We start from the raw sequence: 20,098 nt of genomic DNA, 5'->3' as shown, positions 1-20,098 counted from the left end.
ACTGAAGCAAAGAACAGAGAAATGAACTCAGAACTGAACTGAGAGATTAACATTCATCAGTGACAGTTCTGTGAAGGAACATAAATGCCCATTAATTTATATCTGCTGATGATTAAAACTGCAGTTATTGATCCGTTATGATTATCTGTGATCTGCAGGATATTACAGCTAACAGTTACCTAGTTTATGACACTGACTAGCCTAATTTAGCATCAGTGCTAACACTAAGTCAGGAAACGTAACCTCAGAGTTACAGAACAACTTTAAAACCCGATGTGAGAACATGTTTCTATCAGAGTTTACAGTCTGATGTTAACTTACAGTAACTTCACTGCTTTATATGTGATGTTGACAGAAAATAAAAATGAGACATAAAGAGAGAGAAACAGCAGCGGATTTATCAAAATGTGTTAAAGGGACAGAAATTGTCTTTAATGTGGCTTTTATTTTGCTTAGATTGTGAAAAAATGCATTGTTGTTTTGCAGAATAATTTCGATATTAAAACTTTTTCTGTTTTTAAATCAGCAAAAGTAGGACAACAGGAGGGTGAAACCCTTAAAATGTCTTTATTGTATTTTAAAATAATATTTATAGTATCTGTCGACTAAAAGATGAATATAAACTGTTACCTTACACTGAAAGGGGAAAAAAGACTTTATATCCTCATTTTAAATTGAAAAAAACTCCCAGTAAGTGGTCGGTTTAAACACCCTTTATTATCAGTGTGACCCCCGATACCAGCCTGAGGATAAAAAAGGATAAAAGTCTGACACCAATTTGCACGATCTACATGTCACAGCGGCGATAATGAAAATCCAACTTTAACCTGAACTCCTAAATGGTGAGATCAACAGGGGACTCTACACCTGTATTCACTCGTCAGATCCGGCCTGTGTGCTGCAGAGATATGAACGTACACAACGTCCTGTCCGGGGTTTCCTGGATCCACTGAAGGTGGCGTTTGACATCACAGGTCTCCTTTCAAAGATCCTGTTTGGAGGCTGCAAACATCAAACGCAGCCTCAGATGTATTTTTATCCTCATCTGCTCTGAATAGACCCTTCTGAAAGACTCGGTCTGACCAGCTCCTTTATCCTCCGTTCAAGGCTAATCATTACTACTAATAATTATTACTGTGAGGTAATAATTTTAACACTGTTCCCGAATCCGGCAACAGTGATACCTGTCAGTATCAAGAACCTTGTCAGGATTTTATTTTGCTCCCTCGACAACGAAAACAAGGCACCGTTTTCTCATTTCCTGAGACCGGATGTGGATCATCAGCAAGGGTGGAGCCAAACGGAGTACGCTGCATAGACTGTACATACATTTTTTTTATTCGTTTCCATTGTCAAAATGAGAGATCAGGTGGCTGATCTTTAAAATAAATCCATATAGAATTTTTTATAGAGCGTCAAAGTTTTGCGAAGTCAGGGGGCGGGGTTACTTGATTGACAGTCTGGTCTGGAATGACTGACAGGTCCTATGGAGGACCACTTCCTGTTGAACTTTAACTTACAGAAGGACAGACCAAGTGTTACTGGAAGCATGAGGAGGACATCTGTGCTGCTCTTCCTCACAGTGATGAAGGAGAGAAGACTTCAGACAACCACAGCTGGATGTTCATGTTCTCTGTAGCTCTCAGTCCATCAGACCAGATGTTCCCAATGATCCAGATCAAGGCTGGAAGGAAAAGACATGAACAGTAAGGAAAAGATCTGCAAGGTTCTTTCATTCCAGCTGCAGGAACATTAAATATCAGAGTGAACACAGATGAATGGAATACAATAGAGTGTTGTTGTTTTTTTTTTCTATTTTTTTTAATCTTATGGAAATGTTTGTTTTCCTGGTTGAGGACAAATGACAGAAGCTGTGTGTCGTTCCATTTTGTCGTCTTCATCAGCGGTGACTTTGCTGTTAAAAGTCTGTAACTGTATTTTTAGTTTCGGTTAAATTTATCTCACAGCTGCCTCAGGTACAAAGAGAATCTCCAAAAGCACAATAAGCATAACTAATTAATTAACTGGACTGGCTGCAGGGATTTTCTCCCGCTGAGGTCCAGGTATGGCTCTGACTGATGAGTTGTGACTCTCAGTTCACCCCGAAGGACATAAATGAGTTCAGTTCTGTGTTTCATACAACAGACTTTGACAACAATTTCTCTGTGGATTGGATTGCTGGTTTCTTATTTGACAGGAGTCTCCTTCAGCTGATTTCCACATTGTGTGAGCAGAAGACCAACAGCACAACTATGTCTATTACCAACGACCACTCTGTGAGCAAAGAATCATGGGACACAATAAGATGATGCTGGAACCGCTGGCTATCAACGATTCAGAGGTGTTCTCCATTATAAAAAAAGAGAAGCACAGGCAGATGTACGGTCTGGAGCTGATAGCATCAGAGAACTTTGCCAGCAGGGCGGTTCTGGAGGCTCTAGGTTCCTGTATGAACAACAAGTACTTTAATTGTTGTATTTTTTTACATATTTTAATATTTGTGCTTATGTTGCTTAATGTAAATTATGGAGCTGGTAGCGTTGTTTCTGTCGTGTAAAGATGCTGTTAATTATTATCCTTGACAAATAGCATTAGTATTACGAATAAAAGTCTTTATTATTGGGCAGCAGATCTGACAAATGTTCATCTCGGTGTCTAAAGGAGTTCTTGAAAATCTAGAAATACCTTCAGAACTGCAATATTTGGTGTTAAATGGGCTTTTTCAAACAATGCTGAGCTGGATTTACAAGAAGAGAAACAAGAGACTTCTGTCATTGCTGGAGATTGCTGGCAGAAGAACCAAGTTAAAGGTTCAAGAAAACATACATATTGCTGGTACAATTTTTTTTTAAAAGCATAAATATAGTATAAAAATAAAAATATGAACACCATGACATCAACAGAGCTCCTGAATTTAAAAGTTCATTCTTTTAATTCAGGAGCAAATATAAAAACATGGTGGTGGCAGCATCATTATGTGAAGCATGGTGGAGGCAGCATTATGATGTGAAACATGGTGGTGGCAGCATCATGATGTGAAGCATGGTGGAGGCAGCATCATTATGTGAAGCATGGTGGAGGCAGCATCATGATATGAAGCACGGTGGTGGCAGCATCATGATGTGAAGCACGGTGGTGGCAGCATCGTGATGTGAAGCATGGTGGAGGCAGCATTATGATGTGAAGCACGGTGATGGCAGCATCATGACGTGAAGCACAGTGGTGGCAGCATCATTATATGAAGCATGGAGGAGGCAGCATCATGATATGAAGCATGGTGGTGGCAGCATCGTGATGTGAAGCATGGTGGAGGCAGCATCATTATGTGAAGCATGGTGGTGGCAGCATCATGATATGATGCATGGAGGAGGCAGCATCATGATATGAAGCACGGTGGTGGCAGCATCATGATGTGACGCACGGTGGTGGCAGCATCATGATGTGAAGCACGGTGGTGGCAGCATCATGATGTGAAGCACGGTGGTGGCAGCATCGTGATGTGAAGCACGGTGGAGGCAGCATTATGATGTGAAGCACGGTGATGGCAGCATCATGACGTGAAGCACAGTGGTGGCAGCATCATTATATGAAGCATGGAGGAGGCAGCATCATGATATGAAGCATGGTGGTGGCAGCATCGTGATGTGAAGCATGGTGGAGGCAGCATCACGATGTGAAGCACGGTGGTGGCAGCATCATGATGTGAAGCACGGTGGTGGCAGCATCATGACGTGAAGCATGGTGGTGGCAGCATCGTGATGTGAAGCATGGTGGAGGCAGCATCACGATGTGAAGCACGGTGGTGGCAGCATCATGATGTGAAGCACGGTGGTGGCAGCATCATGATGTGAAGCACGGTGGTGGCAGCATCATGACGTGAAGCATGGTGGTGGCAGCATCATTATATGAAGCATGGAGGAGGCAGCATCATGATGGGAAGCACGGCGGTGGCAGCATCATGACGTAAAGCACAGTGGTGGCAGCATCATGAGACCATAATAAAACAGAAACACTGTTTAAATTTAAATCCCGAACTTTGAACAGTGTAGCATCTGTCGCCATGGTGATGTAACAGGTTAAAACAGGGCGTCTTTCATTGTCTTAAAAACTGAATTTCTGCTCAACGTGCCTCTTCAACCAATGAACCCTGCTTCATCATCCACCCACCTTCTCTGTGTTTAAATTAATGATTCACAATATTGGATTTCTGCCAATATGCAGATACTTCCAACTTATTTTACCCCGATTGCTGATATATGCACATATTTTTTTCCATCTACTTTCACAGAAGATCATGTCTTTCTTGTAGTGGAATTAACATTTTATTAAGCCTCCTCTTGTCAAGATGGATCACCAGCAGCTGCAGACTTAAAGTACAACAGCTTCTCAATGAGACAAGCCTAAGAAAACCACATCAACTTACATGTTTTATTTTTAACTGTGATGAATTTGTAGAGATGCTGATAATTAATTCTACAGCCTTCACTGGTCAATAGCGATGATAGTACAGATACCGTTATGTATATAAAACTCAAATCGCGTTGCTGCTGCATTTTGCAAATATGGAACATATATTCAGTCTCACTTTTACTGTGGTGGTTTAGACCTCTGCAGGTTACATTTTCAAGTGCTGTTGGGACCCTAAAATAAACCAGTCATTGCGATTACATGCTGTGCAGCAAACCCACAGATCTTTATTTTTAATTCCAGTGGCCATCCCACATTTCCCAGTCTTCAACGTGTCTGAATTTTGTAGAAGAAATCCAGAATATTTCATCCGAATAAAAAAAAAGTAGAGCATGAAAAACACACATAGAAGTCACGTAATTACTGAAATGTAGATGTTGAGGTCAGTGAATGTGTCTCAGTGACTGTAGCATAAAGACTCCTGTATCTGGAAGGTCCAGTCTCTGGTAGTTAGTACTCCTGGATAGAACTACAACAGGAAGACTAAAGAACACTCCAAGAAACTCTGAGAAAAGGTTGTTGAAAAGCATCAGTCAGGAGACGATACAAGAAGGTCTTGGAGTCCAGTTAAATCTATCATTAAGAAATAGAGGGAAGATGGAACGTGAATAAATCTGACTAGAGCAGGACATCCTCAAAAACTGAGAGACCGAGAAGAAAGAGACTAGTGAGGGAGGCCACCAAGACTCCTATAACTCCTCTGAAGGAGTTCCAGCTCCATCAGCTGAGATGTTAGACTGTTCATCCAACAACTGTTGTCTGTTCTTCACCAGGCAAAGCTTTATGGAGACAAAGAGAAAGACTCTGATGGAAAAAGCCAGAAGACATGTGAAGACTCTGAAGACACCTGAAGAAGGATCTTTGGCCTGAGGAGACCAGAATTTAGTTTTGTTGGTCAATGGACAAGTGACTACGTTTGGCTGACACCAAACTCTAGACATTATCACAAACACACCATCTCCACTGTGAAGACTCTGAACACCTGAAGAAGATTCTTTATCTGAGGTCATCAGAGCTAGATGATATATTTGGCAGACTCCAAACACTACACACCACCTGAAACACACTATCAACACTGTAGGGAATATGAAATATGCTGGCTTTTCAAAATAAAAGATAAAGATAAAGAACCCATTCCAGAACTGGAATCAAAATATTAAAAAAAAATACACATTAAACTTTAATAAAGCTGAACCATAAGCAATTTTTATTTATTTTTTATTAAATAATGAACGAAATTAATGAGAATTAATACAGAATTATTGTTTCTTCCAAACTTTCTATGCAAAATCATGCACACTTGATAATTTATGTATATTTATTTATATTAACTCATATTGAAGTGCTGCTAGATATTCCAAGTAAAACGGTTAATGGTCTGTATTTATATAACGCTTTACTATACCCACCAGGTACCCAAAGCGCTTTACATGACACGTCACATTCACCCTTTCAGACACTGATGGCGGAAGCTGCCATGCAAGGCGCTAATCACGACCCATCAGGAGCAGTTAGGGGTTAGGTGTTAGGGACACCTCAACATGAGCACGACGGGCCGAGGATGAAACCGGCAACCCTCTGGTTGCAAGACGGCCACTCTACCCAGTTGACAGTTTTTGTCATCTTTTACAGTACAGTGATATAGGTTTTAGATGGCCATTCAACAACGTTTAAAGGCATTATCAGCACATTTGGACATTTTATGGCTCAATGAATCAAAGATTTGTTCATTTTTAACACTTAACTGATTCTTTACAGAATTTTTGAAGCACAATACAGAATGTTTAATAGTCCCAGGTTGTCAAATGCAAGAATTTGCTGACTTTTTTGTCATATTTGATGGGAAGGTGAACCAATTTCAGGTTTTAGATGGTGGTTTCACAAAGTTGAAGGACACCTCCATCAAATTTGGACATTTCCTTGACTAAATGAAGCAAATAATTGTTCATCTTTACCTATTACTTGATTCCTGAGACAGTTTTTCAAGATTAGTTGCAGAATTTATGGCAATCAGAGATTATAAAATGTAAGAATTTGACATTTTTTCTTACCTTTGATAGTACAGTGACCCAGATTTAGGGTTTGTATGGTGGTTTTAGGAAGTTTAAAGACTTTATCAGCACATTTGGACTTCAGTTCTTGGTTCTCCTTCTGCACATTCTCATACTTCACCTCTTGCTCCAATTCTTTTTTCTCGTCCCGGTGTCTCTGGACGTCTCCTCCAAATTCTAATCGGTCCACACTCGAACTCAAGTGACCATTTTTGTCACGTGCTGAAATACTCTGAAATGTTTTAGAGTCCTGTGATTTTGTGTTCACGGGAATGGGACGGATGTGCAGAAAGACAACCCCAAAACGTACAGCGTCAGATTTGACATACGCAGATCAAAACACTGGGGACGACGACCTACGAGGTATTTCAAAAAGTTCTCAGTCCCACATGAAAACAAGGGACAGAACTCTCATTTTGCCACATGACTGGATGCACTGTCAGCGCACAGCAAAGTTTGGTGAACAGTGATTGAAGACGAGAACACTCTGAGTGTGTTGGGCAAAAAGTCTCTTTTAAAAATCTTCCTGATGGCAGCTTGGATAAAATTGTGGTTATTTGCAAATTGTGCAACAAATAGTTTTCTGATCAGCGCAGCACTTCAAGCCGGTGTGTCCATCCCATAATAGACCACTTTTCCAGATGCTAAAGGTGCTTGAGTTTACAAAAAGCTTTAAAATATTGAATATAATCGCTATAAATGAACTTTGAGTTTGCCGTAATCTGTAAATGTAGCAGACAGATGAAAAATGCAGATAAATATAAATGAAATATACTTGTTGTTTAAGTTCACCTATATGTCTGTTCACCAATTCAGTCATCCACCAAAAATGATTTCAATTGAAAAACTTTGCTGATGATGTCAGATATTGCTTTTTGATGCCATCAGTCGTGATTGATTAATTACAAAGCCTCTAATTAGATAGATTCCTCTTTTAAATTGTATCCTACCACTAATATTTATCTTACTTGGTTCATGTCATTTTTGCTCCTGGACCTTATATGTTACGGAATGTTAGCTGGAAATCAATAATTTGCCAATGTCTATTGAACTTGTAAAATCTATTTATCTACAGGTCCTTCTCAAAAAATGAGCATATTGTGATAAAGTTCAGTATTTTCTGTAATGTACCGATAAACATTAGACTTTCATATATGTTAGATTCATTACACACAACTGAAGTAGTTCAAGCCTTTTATTGTTTTAATATTGATGATATTGGCCAAAAAGTAAAGAAAAACCAAAAATCCCTATCTCAAAAAATTAGCATATTATGAAACGGTCCTCTAAACGAGCTATCAACCTAATCATCTGAATCAACGAGTTAACTCTAAACACCTGCAAAAGATTCCTGAGGCCTTTAAAACCTCCCAGCCTGGTTCATTACTCAAAACCGCAATCATGGGTAAGACGGCAACGGCTAGGATTTAGGAATGGTGGCCCGCCGCTGCTGAATGAATGTAGAGCAAACACTGGGATCCGAAGATCAACAGGACTCCGAATGAATACCCGCAGGCCGGTGAGTGTCGGAGATTGACGGCTGGGACGCATATTTTGAGAGAAAAAAATGAAGACGTTTTATTTTGATGTTACAAGATCACCATAATCTTCAAATTTAGAATGAAATTTTAAAACCTAACAAAGTAAAATCAAAGAAATTTGAATGAAATAGTCTGCTTATTATTTATTTTCCAAAGCTACAGGGAGCCGCAACAGAGGGATGAAAGAGCCGCATGCGGCTCCGGAGCCGCGGGTTGCCGACCCCTGGCCTAGACGCCGGCTCCTGCCTACTGCCCGGTTGGCATAGCACCCGACCCCGATTTCCTGCCCGGTGGACGGTGGGCCAACCGGGCGGCGACCCCGTGTTACTTTTTCGGGCTGTGCCCGACCAAGCCCCACGGGGCCCAAAGACTCGGCCACCAGGTGCTCTGTGACCAGCTCCCCTCCAGACCAGGCTCCAGGGAGAGGCCCCGGTTTCCCTAGTCTGGACGAGGTAGCGGCTTTCGTCTTTGTCATCAGGGTTGTCACAATCGCTCTTTGTCTGGTCCCTCACCTAGAACCAATTTGCCTTGGGAGACCCTACAGGGGCTATTGCCCCGGACAACATAGCTCCCAGGATCACAGGGACACTCAAACCCCTCCACCGCGATAAGGTGGCGATTCTTTAGAGGGGAACATAGAACACATAGGACGCAAGACAGGACGCAGGACAGGACACACAGGACAGGACACACATGACAGGACAGGAAAGGAAAAGAAAAGAAAAGAAAAGAAAAGAAAAGAAAAGAAAAGAAAAGAAAAGATGGAAGGAAAGGGAAGAAATAGAGAGGATGAGGGTGACAGAGGTTGAAGAGGTGAGGAGAAAGGCGGCAGAAGGGGTGAGGAGATGGAGGAAAGGGGAGGCTCAAGGGCAACAGCACTTGAGCAAACTCCAGAAGCTCTTTTTCTTATTCTTGGCTTTCTTCTTCTGCTCCTGTTGTTCATTTGTCTCCTCGATCACCTCTTCACTTGTTTTTTTGTTGCTTTTTCCACCTTTGGCACCTCTGAAAAACTTGAAGCCTCTCTTTTTCTCTTGGACCGAAAGGATTTTTTTTTTTTTTTTTTTTTTTTTTTGGGGGGGTAGAGCCGTAGAAAAGGATGGGTTGTTTGACGCTGGTGTACAATAGTAACGGGAGGTATGGGGCGACAGCGAGGGTACGAAGTTTACGGAGGAACGTAGAGCAGAAATGGTGAGGAGGTGGAAGATGGAGGATGCCGAAGGAGCTACACTGAGCTATCATTAGCCTCCTCCACGTTCCTGTCGCTCCTCCTGAACCACCTCCAGAAGCTCTTTTTCTTCTTTCCTTTTCTATTCCTCGCAAGTCGTATTTTTACTTCGTCCATCATCTCTTCATTCGTTATTTCCATATTTCTCAAGCGCTCAAAGACACTCCCTTTGTTTGTCCTTTTGAGACAATACGACACCAGCGCCTGATTGTTGGCTTTCACCAGTTTGATGGTCTCCTGCAGGTGATTGTTGACGGCGTCCGTCTGTTTTTCTTGCTCCTGCAAATCCTGAATGTTAGCTTGCAGCAGTCGGACTTCCTCCTTTAGGTCTTTGATGACGGCGTTGGACTGGTTTTTTTGCTCCTGCAGCTCCTTCATGTTAGCTTGCAGAGTGCTCCTCCAATCCTGAATATTTGCTTTCAGCAGTATGATCATCCCCCTTAGGTCGTTGTTGATGGCGTTCGACTGTTTTTCTTGCTCCTGCAGCTCATTATTGTTAGCTTGCAGCAGTCGGACTTCCTTCCGCAGGTTGTTTTTGATGGTGTTCGACTGTTTTTCTTGCTCCTGCAGCTCCTTATTGGTAGCTTGCAGCAGTCGGACTTCCTCCTGCAGGTCCTGGTTGACAGTGTTTGACTGTTTCTCTTGCACCAAGACTTTCTTTGCTTTCTCAACCTCTTGTTCTTCATGGAGGGCCTTTTTCTGCTCCTGCAGGTCATTACTGACCTCCAGAGATTTGTCTCCATCTCTCTGCAGGTTCTGGGAGGCTTTCAGAGCAGCAGACAGACTCTGGATCTCATTTTTCAGATTCAGGATCTCTCTGTCTTTCAGTTTCAGCTGCTCTCGACTTTCATCCAAGTCGTCCATGTAGTCTCCCCAACTTACAGACAACGTTTCCATGTTGTTAAAGGAAACCTCAAAGTCCTGTTGTTCATCAGACTTGATGGTGTTCTCAGCCTGTTCTTCCGCCTCTTCCAGGGCCCACATTCTTTCCTCGTTCTGCCGGCGTTCATACTCCAGTTCCTTCTCTTTGTCCAGCAGAATCTCTTCTAGGTGCTCAATCCTGGCCCTAGAGCGAACCATCTTTTGGGAGTACTGCTGGTTCTCAGCGATGAGCTCCTGGATTCGAAGGCTCATATTATGGTTGTGCTCTCTCAGGTACTTCATTTCTTCCCGAGAGGCGCCACGAGAGCTGTGGGGCCCGGCGGGGTTGACGTGGTGTTGGTTTGCCCCACGGTAATTCGGCCCTCCTCTGCACCTTGGATTGGTCCTGATGGACATGGTAGCAGAAAAGTTCAAGAGTGGTGGTTGAAAAAAATAAAACGTTACAACTGCAGTAGTTGTAGGTGGTTGCAGAAGTTGTAGAATCTTCAAGAACCCTGAAGTTCAGGAAGACGCTCGAAGGTTTGTGAGTTCGGTTAATTCCTCGCTCTGGTTTCTTCGCTGCTCACTGTCTTTGGCTCTAGACAGAAGTGAGTGGTTGTAACAATTCACCCTACACTAGTAATCTCTGCTCATGATGTCACACGTGATGTCACTTTCCGGAACCAGAAACAGTCATCTTAAAAAAAAACAACCTATGTCTTTCTATGGCTTGTTTTTTTTTAAATGATTGTTTCAGTTGGTCAGCTGAAAACCATTAACAGAATGCACTGAGGTACAGTATCAAAATAAAAGTTCTATAATGTTACAAGGGACTCTGAAATATGCTGGCTTTTCAAAATAAAAGATAAAGATAAAGATCCCATTCCAGAACTGGAATCAAAATATATATAAAAAAATACACATTAAACTTTAATAAAGCTGAACCCTAAGCAATTTAATTTTTTTTTATTCAATAATGAATGAAATTATGGAGAATTAATACAGAATTATTGTTTCTTCCAAACTTTCTATGCAAAATCGTGCACGCTTGATAATTTATGTATATTTATTTAAGTTAACTCATACTGAAGTGCTGCCACATATTGGTCGTGTAGGATTTTCTTGTTTCTGCACAGTTTCAAGTGCTTTACCTGGTAAAAGTATTTGAAGAAAGATTGAAGAAGCGTGTTCCAAGCTCGGCCCTCACACAGTCTAGCGTTGCTCTGCACAGATAAACCCATCAAAGTGGTTCCCAGTGTGTGTTGTGGTCCAGGCAGGGGTGGTTTTACCACTGAAGGAAAAAAATCTATAAACTCACGTTGCTGTAAAGTGCTTTGGTTAAAAGTATATCGTGAGGATTTGAATCTGGCGGCCGGTTCGGAGGCAACGCGACCGTCATTGCTCACTTGGAAACACCTGTGGCTCAACAAGAAAAATGCTCTGGAAAATCCCACCTAATGTCTGGAGACAGTCAGATTTTACTATTTATTTCTCAATAAAGACCAGTGATTCCATCAATGCAGCCATTAATGTGAGAAGTTATTCTCTTTTTTGCCATTTGAGACAAAAAAAGTGAACCAATTTCAGGTTTTACATGGTGGTTTAACAAAATTTAAAGAGATTGCCATCAAATTTTGACATTTTCTTTCCAAAATGAAGCAAATAACTGTTCATTTTTAGCTATTAATAGAATCTTGTGACAATTTTTGTAGCTTAAGTGCAGAATCTATGGCAATAGAAGATTGTAGAATGTAAAAATTTGACAGTTTTTCAAGATTAGTTGCAGAATTTATGGGAATCAGAGATTATAAAATGTAAAAATTTGACATTTTTTGTTACCTTTGATAGTACAGTGACCCAGATTTAGGGTTTGTATGGTGGTTTTAGGAAGTTTAAAGACTTTATCAGCACATTTGGACTTCAGTTCTTGGTTCTCCTTCTGCACATTCTCATACTTCACCTCTTGCTCCAATTCTTTTTTCTCGTCCCGGTGTCTCTGGACGTCTCCTCCAAATTCTAATCGGTCCACACTCGAACTCAAGTGACCATTTTTGTCACGTGCTGAAATACTCTGAAATGTTTTAGAGTCCTGTGATTTTGTGTTCACGGGAATGGGACGGATGTGCAGAAAGACAACCCCAAAACGTACAGCGTCAGATTTGACATACGCAGATCAAAACACTGGGGACGACGACCTACGAGGTATTTCAAAAAGTTCTCAGTCCCACATGAAAACAAGGGACAGAACTCTCATTTTGCCACATGACTGGATGCACTGTCAGCGCACAGCAAAGTTTGGTGAACAGTGATTGAAGACGAGAACACTCTGAGTGTGTTGGGCAAAAAGTCTCTTTTAAAAATCTTCCTGATGGCAGCTTGGATAAAAGTGTGGTTATTTGCAAATTGTGCAACAAATAGTTTTCTGATCAGCGCAGCACTTCAAGCCGGTGTGTCCATCCCATAATAGACCACTTTTCCAGATGCTAAAGGTGCTTGAGTTTACAAAAAGCTTTAAAATATTGAATATAATCACTATAAATGAACTTTGAGTTTGCCGTAATCTGTAAATGTAGCAGACAGATGAAAAATGCAGATAAATATAAATGAAATATACTTGTTGTTTAAGTTCACCTATATGTCTGTTCACCAATTCAGTCATCCACCAAAAATGATTTCAATTGAAAAACTTTGCTGATGATGTCAGATATTGCTTTTTGATGCCATCAGTCGTGATTGATTAATTACAAAGCCTCTAATTAGATAGATTCCTCTTTTAAATTGTATCCTACCACTAATATTTATCTTACTTGGTTCATGTCATTTTTGCTCCTGGACCTTATATGTTACGGAATGTTAGCTGGAAATCAATAATTTGCCAATGTCTATTGAACTTGTAAAATCTATTTATCTACAGGTCCTTCTCAAAAAATGAGCATATTGTGATAAAGTTCAGTATTTTCTGTAATGTACCGATAAACATTAGACTTTCATATATGTTAGATTCATTACACACAACTGAAGTAGTTCAAGCCTTTTATTGTTTTAATATTGATGATATTGGCCAAAAAGTAAAGAAAAACCAAAAATCCCTATCTCAAAAAATTAGCATATTATGAAACGGTCCTCTAAACGAGCTATCAACCTAATCATCTGAATCAACGAGTTAACTCTAAACACCTGCAAAAGATTCCTGAGGCCTTTAAAACCTCCCAGCCTGGTTCATTACTCAAAACCGCAATCATGGGTAAGACGGCAACGGCTAGGATTTAGGAATGGTGGCCCGCCGCTGCTGAATGAATGTAGAGCAAACACTGGGATCCGAAGATCAACAGGACTCCGAATGAATACCCGCAGGCCGGTGAGTGTCGGAGATTGACGGCTGGGACGCATATTTTGAGAGAAAAAAATGAAGACGTTTTATTTTGATGTTACAAGATCACCATAATCTTCAAATTTAGAATGAAATTTTAAAACCTAACAAAGTAAAATCAAAGAAATTTGAATGAAATAGTCTGCTTATTATTTATTTTCCAAAGCTACAGGGAGCCGCAACAGAGGGATGAAAGAGCCGCATGCGGCTCCGGAGCCGCGGGTTGCCGACCCCTGGCCTAGACGCCGGCTCCTGCCTACTGCCCGGTTGGCATAGCACCCGACCCCGATTTCCTGCCCGGTGGACGGTGGGCCAACCGGGCGGCGACCCCGTGTTACTTTTTCAGGCTGTGCCCGACCAAGCCCCACGGGGCCCAAAGACTCGGCCACCAGGTGCTCTGTGACCAGCTCCCCTCCAGACCAGGCTCCAGGGAGAGGCCCCGGTTTCCCTAGTCTGGACGAGGTAGCGGCTTTCGTCTTTGTCATCAGGGTTGTCACAATCGCTCTTTGTCTGGTCCCTCACCTAGAACCAATTTGCTTTGGGAGACCCTACAGGGGCTATTGCCCCGGACAACATAGCTCCCAGGATCACAGGGACACTCAAACCCCTCCACCGCGATAAGGTGGCGATTCTTTAGAGGGGAACATAGAACACATAGGACGCAAGACAGGACGCAGGACAGGACACACAGGACAGGACACACATGACAGGACAGGAAAAGAAAAGAAAAGAAAAGAAAAGAAAAGAAAAAGAAAAGAAAAGATGGAAGGAAAGCGAAGAAATAGAGAGGATGAGGGTGACAGAGGTTGAAGAGGTGAGGAGAAAGGTGGCAGAAGGGGTGAGGAGATGGAGGAAAGGGGAGGCTCAAGGGCAACAGCACTTGAGCAAACTCCAGAAGCTCTTTTTCTTATTCTTGGCTTTCTTCTTCTGCTCCTGTTGTTCATTTGTCTCCTCGATCACCTCTTCACTTGTTTTTTGTTGCTTTTTCTACCTTTGGCACCTCTGAAAAACTTGAAGCCTCTCTTTTTCCTCTCGGACCGAAAGGATTTTTTTTTTTTTTTTTTTTTTTTTTTGGGGGGTAGAGCCGTAGAAAAGGATGGGTTGTTTGACGCTGGTGTACAATAGTAACGGGAGGTGTGGGGCGACAGCGAGGGTACGAAGTTTACGGAGGAACGAAGAGCAGAAATGGTGAGGAGGTGGAAGATGGAGGATGCCGAAGGAGCTACACTGAGCTATCATTAGCCTCCTCCACGTTCCTGTCGCTCCTCCTGAACCACCTCCAGAAGCTCTTTTTCTTCTTTCCTTTTCTATTCCTCGCAAGTCGTATTTTTACTTCGTCCATCATCTCTTCATTCGTTATTTCCATATTTCTCAAGCGCTCAAAGACACTCCCTTTGTTTGTCCTTTTGAGACAATACGACACCAGCGCCTGATTGTTGGCTTTCACCAGTTTGATGGTCTCCTGCAGGTGATTGTTGACGGCGTCCGTCTGTTTTTGTTGCTCCTGCAAATCCTGAATGTTAGCTTGCAGCAGTCGGACTTCCTCCTTTAGGTCTTTGATGACGGCGTTGGACTGGTTTTTTTGCTCCTGCAGCTCCTTCATGTTAGCTTGCAGAGTGCTCCTCCAATCCTGAATATTTGCTTTCAGCAGTATGATCATCCCCCTTAGGTCGTTGTTGATGGCGTTCGACTGTTTTTCTTGCTCCTGCAGCTCATTATTGTTAGCTTGCAGCAGTCGGACTTCCTTCCGCAGGTTGTTTTTGATGGTGTTCGACTGTTTTTCTTGCTCCTGCAGCTCCTTATTGGTAGCTTGCAGCAGTCGGACTTCCTCCTGCAGGTCCTGGTTGACAGTGTTTGACTGTTTCTCTTGCACCAAGACTTTCTTTGCTTTCTCAACCTCTTGTTGTTCTTCATGGAGGGCCTTTTTCTGCTCCTGCAGGTCATTACTGACCTCCAGAGATTTGTCTCCATCTCTCTGCAGGTTCTGGGAGGCTTTCAGAGCAGCAGACAGACTCTGGATCTCATTTTTCAGATTCAGGATCTCTCTGTCTTTCAGTTTCAGCTGCTCTCGACTTTCATCCAAGTCGTCCATGTAGTCTCCCCAACTTACAGACAACGTTTCCATGTTGTTAAAGGAAACCTCAAAGTCCTGTTGTTCATCAGACTTGATGGTGTTCTCAGCCTGTTCTTCCGCCTCTTCCAGGGCCCACATTCTTTCCTCGTTCTGCTGGCGTTCATACTCCAGTTCCTTCTCTTTGTCCAGCAGAATCTCTTCTAGGTGCTCAATCCTGGCCCTACAGCGAACCATCTTTTGGGAGTACTGCTGGTTCTCAGCGATGAGCTCCTGGATTCGAAGGCTCATATTATGGTTGTGCTCTCTCAGGTACTTCATTTCTTCCCGAGAGGCGCCACGAGAGCTGTGGGGCCCGGCGGGGTTGACGTGGTGTTGGTTTGCCCCACGGTAATTCGGCCCTCCTCTGCACCTTGGATTGGTCCTGATGGACATGGTAGCAGAAAAGTTCAACAGCGGTGGTTGAAAAAAATAAAACGTTACAACTGCAGTAGTTGTAGGTGGTTGCAGAAGTTGTAGAATCTTCAAGAACCCTGAAGTTCAGGAAGACGCTCGAAGGTTTGTGAGTTCGGTTAATTCCTCGCTCTGGTTTCTTCGCTGCTCACTGTCTTTGGCTCTAGACAGAAGTGAGTGGTTGTAACAATTCACCCTACACTAGTAATCTCTGCTCATGATGTCACACGTGATGTCACTTTCCGGAACCAGAAACAGTCATCTTAAAAAAAACAACCTATGTCTTTCTATGGCTTGTTTTTTTTTAAATGATTGTTTCAGTTGGTCAGCTGAAAACCATTAACAGAATGCACTGAGGTACAGTATGAAAATAAAAGTTCTATAATGTTACAAGGGACTCTGAAATATGCTGGCTTTTCAAAATAAAAGATAAAGATAAAGATCCCATTCCAAAACTGGAATCAAAATATATATAAAAAATACACATTAAACTTTAATAAAGCTGAACCCTAAGCAATTTAATTTTTTTTTATTCAATAATGAATGAAATTATGGAGAATTAATACAGAATTATTGTTTCTTCCAAACTTTCTATGCAAAATCGTGCACGCTTGATAATTTATGTATATTTATTTAAGTTAACTCATACTGAAGTGCTGCCACATATTGGTCGTGTAGGATTTTCTTGTTTCTGCACAGTTTCAAGTGCTTTACCTGGTAAAAGTATTTGAAGAAAGATTGAAGAAGCGTGTTCCAAGCTCGGCCCTCACACAGTCTAGCGTTGCTCTGCACAGATAAACCCATCAAAGTGGTTCTCAGTGTGTGTTGTGGTCCAGGCAGGGGTGGTTTTACCACTGAAGGAAAAAAATCTATAAACTCACGTTGCTGTAAAGTGCTTTGGTTAAAAGTATATCGTGAGGATTTGAATCTGGCGGCCGGTTCGGAGGCAACGCGACCGTCATTGCTCACTTGGAAACACCTGTGGCTCAACAAGAAAAATGCTCTGGAAAATCCCACCTAATGTCTGGAGACAGTCAGATTTTACTATTTATTTCTCAATAAAGACCAGTGATTCCATCAATGCAGCCATTAATGTGAGAAGTTATTCTCTTTTCTGCCATTTGAGACAAAAAAAGTGAACCAGTTTCAGGTTTTACATGGTGGTTTAACAAAATTTAAAGAGATTGCCATCAAATTTTGGCATTTTCTTTCCAAAATGAAGCAAATAACTGTTCATTTTTAGCTATTAATAGAATCTTGTGACAATTTTTGTAGCTTAAGAGCAGAATCTATGACAATAGAAGATTGTAGAATGTAAGAATTTGACAGTTTTTGTCATCTTTTACAGTACAGTGCTATAGGTTTTAGATGGCGATTCAACAAAGTTTAAAGGCATTATCAGCACATTTGGACATTTTATGGCTAAATGAATCAAAGATTTGTTCATTTTTAACACTTAACTGATTCTTTACAGAATTTTTGAAGCACAATACAGAATGTTTAATTGTCCCAGGTTGTAAAATGCAAGAATTTGCTGACTTTTTTGTCATATTTGATGGGAAGGTGAACCAATTTCAGGTTTTAGATGGTGGTTTCACAAAGTTGAAGGACACCTCCATCAAATTTGGACATTTCCTTGACTAAATGAAGCAAATAATTGTTCATCTGTACCTATTACTTGATTCCTGAGACAGTTTTTCAAGATTAGTTGCAGAATTTATGGCAATCAGAGATTATAAAATGCAAGAATTTGACATTTTTTCTTACCTTTGATAGTACAGTGACCCAGATTTAGGGTTTACATGGTATTTTTAGGAAGTTTAAAGACTTTATCAGCACATTTTGACATTTTATGACTACACAAAGCAAAGATTTGGTCACTTTTAACGCTTAATCAGTTCTTTGCATAATTACAGAATGTTGCACGGTGGTGGCAGCATCATGATGTGAAGAATCCCTGTGTAAAATGACAAAAAGCTTAATCAAACTGACCTTGGTTCAATTTTGAAAAGAAACAAAAGGTGGAAAACACTTTATATAGGACTGTTTCCATCTCAGACTACACCATGCTCCCTCTGTGTTGAGTCGTTGGGATGAAAACGGCAGCATGATTGCACGCAGAATACAAAATCAGCAGCTTAAAAGCTTCATTGTTGGCAACAGAGAGAAGAAACCCGAAACAGACGGTGAGAGATCTAAATGGTCGCTATTTTCATGTCTGGATGGAGTTGTGTTTGCAGACAAAGCTTTGGTGTCAGATCCAGGTCAATTACAGGAGGGTTTGTGGATCTGAGGAATCGTCCCTGGTGGCACAGATTTGAAAACCCGGCTTTCATGAGAGCTGAGGAGCACCTGTCAACGATATGTGGATGAATTAGCCACACGAGGCCTGAAATATTAAATAAAATCAGAATGGAGATGAGTGCAGACAGGAGAGTCTGACTGCAGTGTGCCGCGGGCTGAAAGGAAACATAGTAGAAAACGGAGACGGTGAACGGTGCTTTTACTTCTTTTAGCTGAGGTCGAGATGCCCTCAGCGCTTAAATCTAGAAACTTCCTCAGTGAAGCCGACAGTGGGGGTCTGAAGTCATACTGGGCAGAATGCAGGTGAGACGAGAAAAGAAAAGAAAAAGGAAACAGGCCACGGAGTCAGAAGATCTCCAGAGGAAGGATGCACACTGTAAAAAATAAAAGTTTTTTTTCTAACAGTGTTTAAAACAATTTACTGATATTTTACATATTTTCTATTTTTGCTAAATTACAAATACAGAGTGAAATTACAGCAAAAAGCTTGAATTTACAGTTCAACCGATAAACAAAGAAGGCAGCTGAAAATATATGAAATGTCACATATTCACACAAATTTTAATTAAATTTAAAAAATATTATTTTTAAATATTTGTCACTATGTAAAAACAAGTTTAAATAATTCAGTATATTATTTTTTAATGACAAGCATTTTTCTGTGATTTTACTAGATATCTATGATTTTTTTTAAACTGTGAAAATCTGTAAAATAACAGGTTAAAATAATTGATCATTTTTCCATTTTTATTCATTTTTTAAAATAATGGCAAAAAACTGTAAAAATAATATAATATAATAATAATAGTTTTTGCTGATTTAAAGCCAGTAAAAATAATGTTTTCCCACCAAACAAGCTACAATTTGTAAAAAAAAATAATAATAAAATAAATGCAGATATTGTGAACAATGAACATATAAATTTATCTTTTTTGTGTGATTTTACTAGATATTATCTGTGATTTTTTTCAAAATATACTGTGAAAATCTGTAAAATAACAGGTTAAATTTTTCTTTCCTTTTTTTTCATTTGAAGAAAATCCTTAACATCTTTTTTTATATATCATGGCAAAAACATGTTTTTTGTGCTTATTTAAAGACTATTAAAAAATTGTTTTACCACTAAACACTTTTTAAAAATTAATAATATATCTAATAATATATTTTCTGTGATTTTACTAGATATTACCTGTAATTTTTAAAACTGTAAAATAATTTAATTTTTTTTTGCTGCTTTAAAGACAATAAATAAATAAATAAATATATTGTTTTACCACCAAAAATTGTAGAAAAGCTAATTATTCTTGGTTGATGTTGACAGTTTTGGCCTGTTTATTGATGTTTTTCTTCATAACTAATATTTAAAAATTATTACTTCTTTTCCTCTGACTTTTAGATGACGACATAAATATTAATAAAAATAAAGGCCCAGTAAATATAAGATGCATCATAAATGACGGGAATGTCGAGGAAAAGTGTATTATACTATAAACTACAGTATATGTTGATCAGATCACTAAAAGCCTTCTGAAACCAGGAGAAAGCAGCATGTCTATAATTTCAGAGATATTATGTGCATCTAAAAGAACTCTGTTACATAACAGATAAATATCAGGTTGTGATAATGTCTCTGCTCTCCTGCATCCATGTTTGGTTTCATGTTTCTCATTCGTGCTGTTGAAGGGAGGCGAGGCCGACACAGTGTCACATATATTATATCACACTCATTTAATGTCAGGCTGCTGCACTAAATGT

This window comes from Acanthochromis polyacanthus, chromosome 1, assembly GCF_021347895.1.
Source record: "Acanthochromis polyacanthus isolate Apoly-LR-REF ecotype Palm Island chromosome 1, KAUST_Apoly_ChrSc, whole genome shotgun sequence".
Taxonomy (NCBI): Eukaryota; Metazoa; Chordata; class Actinopteri; family Pomacentridae; genus Acanthochromis; species Acanthochromis polyacanthus.
The sequence above is the reverse complement of the archived record's forward strand: the minus strand, read 5'-3'. Positions refer to the sequence as shown.